Source organism: Engraulis encrasicolus, chromosome 10 (assembly GCF_034702125.1).
Source record: "Engraulis encrasicolus isolate BLACKSEA-1 chromosome 10, IST_EnEncr_1.0, whole genome shotgun sequence".
NCBI lineage: Eukaryota > Metazoa > Chordata > Actinopteri > Clupeiformes > Engraulidae > Engraulis > Engraulis encrasicolus.
The window spans coordinates 55,162,315-55,168,220 of record NC_085866.1 but is presented as its reverse complement, the minus strand read 5'-3'; the positions used below and the strand labels follow the sequence as shown (position 1 = coordinate 55,168,220).

Genomic DNA, 5,906 nt, shown 5'->3' with positions numbered 1-5,906 from the left:
CTCCACATGTTTCACTTCTCTTCTCCTTAATTCATTTGCCCCTTTCTCTTTCTCCATTCAGTCAACTTCCTATCCTCCTCCTCTCTCCAGCTCCTCCTCTTCCTCTCCTTCACCCCTACCTCCTCTTCTCAGAGTTTTTCTCCTCTCGTCCCATCTTCTCCTCCACCTCTCCCTTGCCTTTCTCCTTTCCTCTCTGTCTCCTCTCCCCTTGTCCCCTTTCCTCCTCCCCTTCACCTCATCTCTTCTTTTCTCCTTACCCCCATTTCCCCCTCCTCTTCTCAGTGTGTATTTAAAACACAGTAAATATTTTGCTCCTCAGAATAATGAGGCTGATTGGATTCCTGCTGCAATTTTCTGCCTTCCTTTGCAGCATCACACAACACACATAAAAAAAACACACACACACGCGCACGCAAGCACGCATGCACACACACACAACACAATAAGCCAATCTGTGTGGCCTCAAATAGAGCTTTCATTTTTAGCCTCATCGTGTCTTTGCGCCTCTGCTGGCGGTTATGAGATTATTATCTGTGTGTCGTAATGTGAGAAGCATGCATGAATGTACGCAAGTAGCAGTATCCCCATGTTATCTGCTACAGCACCTTATGCCAGAACTCATGATTGGTAATAACAAACTCACTGCCTTTGTTATGAAAAGTAAGAGTGGAACAACGCAAATATTCGAGACGCTGTTTTGCTGAATATTAGGGGTGAATCAATTGTTATCTGTGTGTGTGTGTGTGTGTGTGTGTGTGTGTGTGTGTGTGTGTGTGTGTGTGTGTGTGTGTGTGTGTGTGTGTGTGTGTGTGTGTGTGTGTGTGTGTGTGTGTCTCTGTGTGTGTCTGTGTGTGTGTGTGTGTGTGTGTGTGTGTGCACTGTATGTGTGCGTGCATCGCAGACATGTCAGAGCGATATATCAGGGTGTACCAGGTTACCAGTATGAGCCAAAGTGGAATAGCCAGGGTGAAAATTCACATCATGTCAGAGTAACTGAGACATTTTTGGGAGGACATCTTGTCTGTGTGTGTGTGTGTCCATGTCCATGTGTGTGTCTGTGTGTGTGCATGTGCAGTATGTGGTGACAACTCTAGCAGCTGTCTGCAGCGTGTGCCAAAGACGGATGGTGTAAATATACAGCGGCTAGAGATGGAGATCTTACAGACAGAGTAGCACTGCCCACATTATCAACAGTAACTAGTGACGGCAAGATGTGTGCACCAGCAGCAGGAGACCACTGTTTACACAGCAAAGACAGCAGAAGAAGAAGAAGATGACGATGACGATGATGATGATGTCGATAGTGGAGGTGGTGGCGATGATGATGATGATGATGATGATGATGATGGAGGATAAGCTGGTAGCCTGGTCTGTCCTAAATCAACATGTAGTATAAACCTGCCTAGAATTCAGTATTGATGTGGGTTGATTATATCCTGTGTAGCATAGACACAACCTACACCCTTAAAAGAGATTGGTTAAAAAAATGACTAATCTCGTTGGTTGAGGCAATATTGGTCAAATTAACTGTGACATTGGTAACTATTAAACAAACAAATTGGTTATCTAACAACTAATATGTAAGGGTTAACGTTCGGCGAGAAGGTCGCTACCGTGGAATAGCAGCACGACAGAGAGAATCTTTAGACCCGACGCGGAGCGGAGGGGTCTTGTTCTCTCTGAAGTGCTGCTATTCCACAAAGCGACCGACTCGCCGAAAGTTAACCCGCTTATTATATGGATAAACTTAAATGATTCACACATGGCGGGGACATTTCTTTAGGCCTATTTAATGTTAAGATTGTTGCTGCGCAAAACAAAACAGTGCCGTTGTGGAACACCGCTAGGTAACAGCTAGGTAGCCAGGACAACAGGTGTTGTCTATCACAGCAGCTGATTAGAGTGACAAAAGACCGGACCCCCTGCGGAGTGATAGGCCTATGAAACATTCGCTTTAGCCACTGACTTGTATACAAGCCAGTGGCTTTAGCAGTGAACGTCTTGTTGCCATTGACAGCGGTAGCCAGGACAACCGGTGCTGTCTATCACAGCAGCTGATTAGAGTCTTGTTGAAAAGTCGCTTTAGCAGTGAAAAGTCTTGTTGCCATTGACAGCGGTCAGTTATAGACCAACCCGTCCGTTATCGAAAAATAACAGACGTCCGAACGTTGGGGAGCCCCGTTGAAATGAATGGAGCATTCGACAGATGACGTCACAACCATATAATAACATTGGTTAAGAACAAATTGGTTGATTTAACAAAGATATTGGTTAACTTTAATAACAGATTGGTTGAAAAATGACTAATATCATTGGTTAAGCAAATGTTAACTAAGAGATTGGTAACTGACGCAGGTCTGACACTCAACGTCAAGTACGTAACTCTGCTTCTCAATTTTCTGACAAAGCCGCCATCTTGGTGCTGCAGGAAAGCCGTTTGAGATATTGGTGAAATTCAAACACTTTGTGAGGTAAGTTCGTTTATTTTCAATGTTTCGTTAATAATTTCAAGACAATGCCAAATATACAGTGAATAACGAAACTGTTTCTTGTTCAGGATGGTAATTTGCAATGAATTTGTCTTCAGACCATACCTCCGCTAACAGGCCATAACTACCGGTATGCTAACTTAGCCCTAGGTTGTTTTCCAACTTTGTTGGAAAGTTTGTGTTTTGTTAGAAACAAAATTTACAATATAGATTTGCTCCGAAAGAGCTATAAAACTTGTCCAGTGGTGCCAAAACACCCATGCCAGAGTCAAGACCTAGCTAAATGTCCGCTAGCAACATAGCTATCAGTGGTCTCTGGAGGAGGGCCGAAGGGAGTGCTTCCCCGCCGGCCAGAGATTGTTTGCGCCGGCCTCTTCACCTGAAAGAGCTAGCGCTGCATGATGAGGTGGTTCGCTAGCAACAATTAGCTATAGTCTAACGGTTAAATCATGTTACCTTTGTTGAGGGATGTTTGAAATAGCCCGATGTATTCATAACTGAATATTGGTTTCTTGTTAGAAACAAACACATTTTAATATAATTTTGTTCTGAAGTAACATGCCAAGTTAGTGTTGTAAGCCTGTTGGCGCCAAAGTTAAGAGCTAGCTAAATGTCCGCTAGCAACATTAGAGCTAGCCAAACTGAATAATGAATCTCTTGTCCGCTAGCAACATTAGTTAGCTAAAGTCGTTTTTTTTTGTTAGAAACGAACTCTCTTTGAGTATAAGTATGCTCTGAAGATATCCAGTTAATGTACTTGAGCCAAAGTAAAACACAAATACCAGAGAGAATAGCTAGCTAGAAGTTCGTTAGCAACATCAGCTTATCTTTTAGCTGACTCAGAAGCTTGAAGTAGCCACAACTTATGCCTGATTTTTATTGTTAGAAACGAACTCATTTTGACTATACACTTGCTCTGAAGTATGTTTTAACACATGTGCCTTTCCCTATTCGTTGTGTAAAGGAAGTGAGTAAGTAAACTGAACTTGTTATTGTGCACACAGTGTGCTGTTTTGTCCCATTCTGTTACTACCAACTCTGTGGGCTGTTCTCTCTGTTCAGGGAGAAACCACTGTCAGCCATCAGATCGTGTTCTTTTCAATAAATAGGCATTACCTATTTGACAGATTTCTCCTGAAATAATGAGCCCAGGAACACCCAGATGTGTAGGGTACTTAATTTTTGGCTTGATCAAAGATGCTTAATTTGTATGGTTACTGCAATAAATATTTCGATTTCTTTGCCCATCCTTTTTGGATCTACTTGTAGGCCTAGTGATTTTAGAGGTCTTAACAAGTGGGCTATGCATCAGATTTCATTTCAAGTGATGAGTAAAATATCCAGAAAGATATATAATCTGTTCTTTTTGCCCTCTAGCTTAGCACACTGAATTCTTTGAGCCATCTGGTGTCAATCCGTGTGGGAAAATGATCAATGAAAACAATTTAAGAAATGCATCTTATACATAGATGTTTCATATTGTAGGCCTATTCAGCCTATTGTGTCATGGTGGTGTTATCATTTTTCAAACTTTATTTTTGTGTAATAATTAGGCATATTGATGCATAATCATGTTCATGTTTTGTGCTGTCTTGCTTTGCAGATGACAGAATATTGCTGAAGGATCCTACATGGAAGCTGGCTGATTACACGGAGTGATTCCTCTGGTGTGGTGTACCTCAGAGAAATAAACACTGTTGCAAGAGGTGAGTTTAAGTTTATAAAGTCACACAAAACCTATCCATGTATTTTTAAAAAAGTTCTAAGTAAAAATTCTAACTTGCTCTGTATTTCATGCTGTCAATATGAGATGCATACTAATGTTGTGTTATTATTGCAGCTGAGAAGATGGCCAAGATATCCTTATTGCTGGATGGTAGCTCTGGTCGTAGTGGACCATATCTGCAAATGCTTCTGAACATTGACAGAATTTCTAAAGGTTAGCAACCATTCACAAATTTACACCACATGTATGTGTGTTTCAAATGTCTTAACAGTTTGAAGCACACACTGTTAATCAGAGATGCGTCCTGTTCATGCCGTGTGTTATTTTGAGAGGATAGTTAAGGAATAATGGCAGCTGCCTGGTTACAGTAGCCTACATTGATCCCGTTTGTAGCACCATGTCTAAAAATGCTGAAAAAATCAGTTTGTAAATGTTTAGCATTTTTTTATGAAATCTGCACCAAATGTGTGTTTCAAATGTCTACTATCTAACAGTCTGAATAACACACTCGTACACAGTGGTGGACAAAGTAATAGTACTTTTGTGGTGTAATTACAACAGTAGCACATGATATTACATAGCTGTTACACCGTTTGCTCCAGTATACCTACCTATTGAGATAGACTGTGTTATTACTGAAAAACAATAAAATCAGCTCATCGTAAGACAAGTACATTGGTCTACTTTTTACTCAGATAAGTTACCTGTGTTGGAAAGAAACTGTTTAAAAACAAAAAAAAACTTTTACTTTTACTTTGTCCACCACTGCTCATACATGACATTACCAATTGTTGTGTGCTCAGAGCGGCAGTTTACAAACGCACCCTTGGTGCCTTCTGCTGTTAGGCCTATGACACTGAGCCCACCGTTTCATTGATTGTATTTGGGTTACATTTTCTCAATTTGTTGTATTTTTCAGGATCGCTGAGGACTCCCCCTCCATGCGTGACATCTTTGAGAAATTTTCACGCTTTCTGGAGATGCCAAGTTTGGTACGTCTGCCAGACATTTTTTTAACCTTTATTTAGAAAGAACAAGTCACGATATAGTTGTGTGCATTGTTGATTTTGGCTATACTTGGTGTTAATTAAGCTTCCTGATACTGCATTATTTATACCGTTCACTCAGTAGAGTAAAGCTTTCTATATAACCTGTTAAAACAGGGCGTTATAAATTTTCTGGTTACCAGAATGGCAATTACTGAGTCGCAGTGCATTACTAAAGGCCCTATGTTATGTCATAGTAGAGTAGTACTGGCAATTAACCTTTCAATGACTATTACAGCTGTTTCAGATGGTATGGCTTGCATTATGGGGCTAAGCACCATTGATGTATCTCTCTCTCTCCTTCTCTCTCTCTCTCAAATCTTAAAAAAATTCTTTCAGACTGGAACCAACTTTGCATCCCTCGGCACGACACTGAGAAGGTTTCAAGGACCCCACTACTAGGAGGCGAGAGTTTGACACGGCAGTGTCATCACTGCCATGGATGACAACGTAACCATTCCTGTTGGTGATTGCCTGACTTGCGCAGTGACAAGCTTTTCATGCTCTACTGGGTGTGTAACTTGGCATATCCACAGTTTAACTCTGTTTTTGCCTCTTTTGAATATGTGTACGATATAACCATCTCAACCAACAAGTGGGCCAAGGTACTGGAAACATTTCTCACTTCAGTTGCTCTGTAGTCAC

The 5,906-nt window shown here is 41.1% G+C and overlaps 1 long non-coding RNA gene across 1 annotated transcript; it reads left to right on the top strand.

Annotated features, from left to right (window-relative positions):
- The first annotated feature begins 2,254 nt into the window (after positions 1 to 2,254).
- LOC134456362 (uncharacterized) lies at positions 2,255 to 5,207 on the top strand. The gene is made up of 4 exons (XR_010036321.1): positions 2,255 to 2,471; positions 4,093 to 4,195; positions 4,330 to 4,428; positions 5,135 to 5,207. It is a non-coding gene; the product is annotated as an uncharacterized LOC134456362 (long non-coding RNA).
- Positions 5,208 to 5,906: the final 699 nt, after the last annotated feature.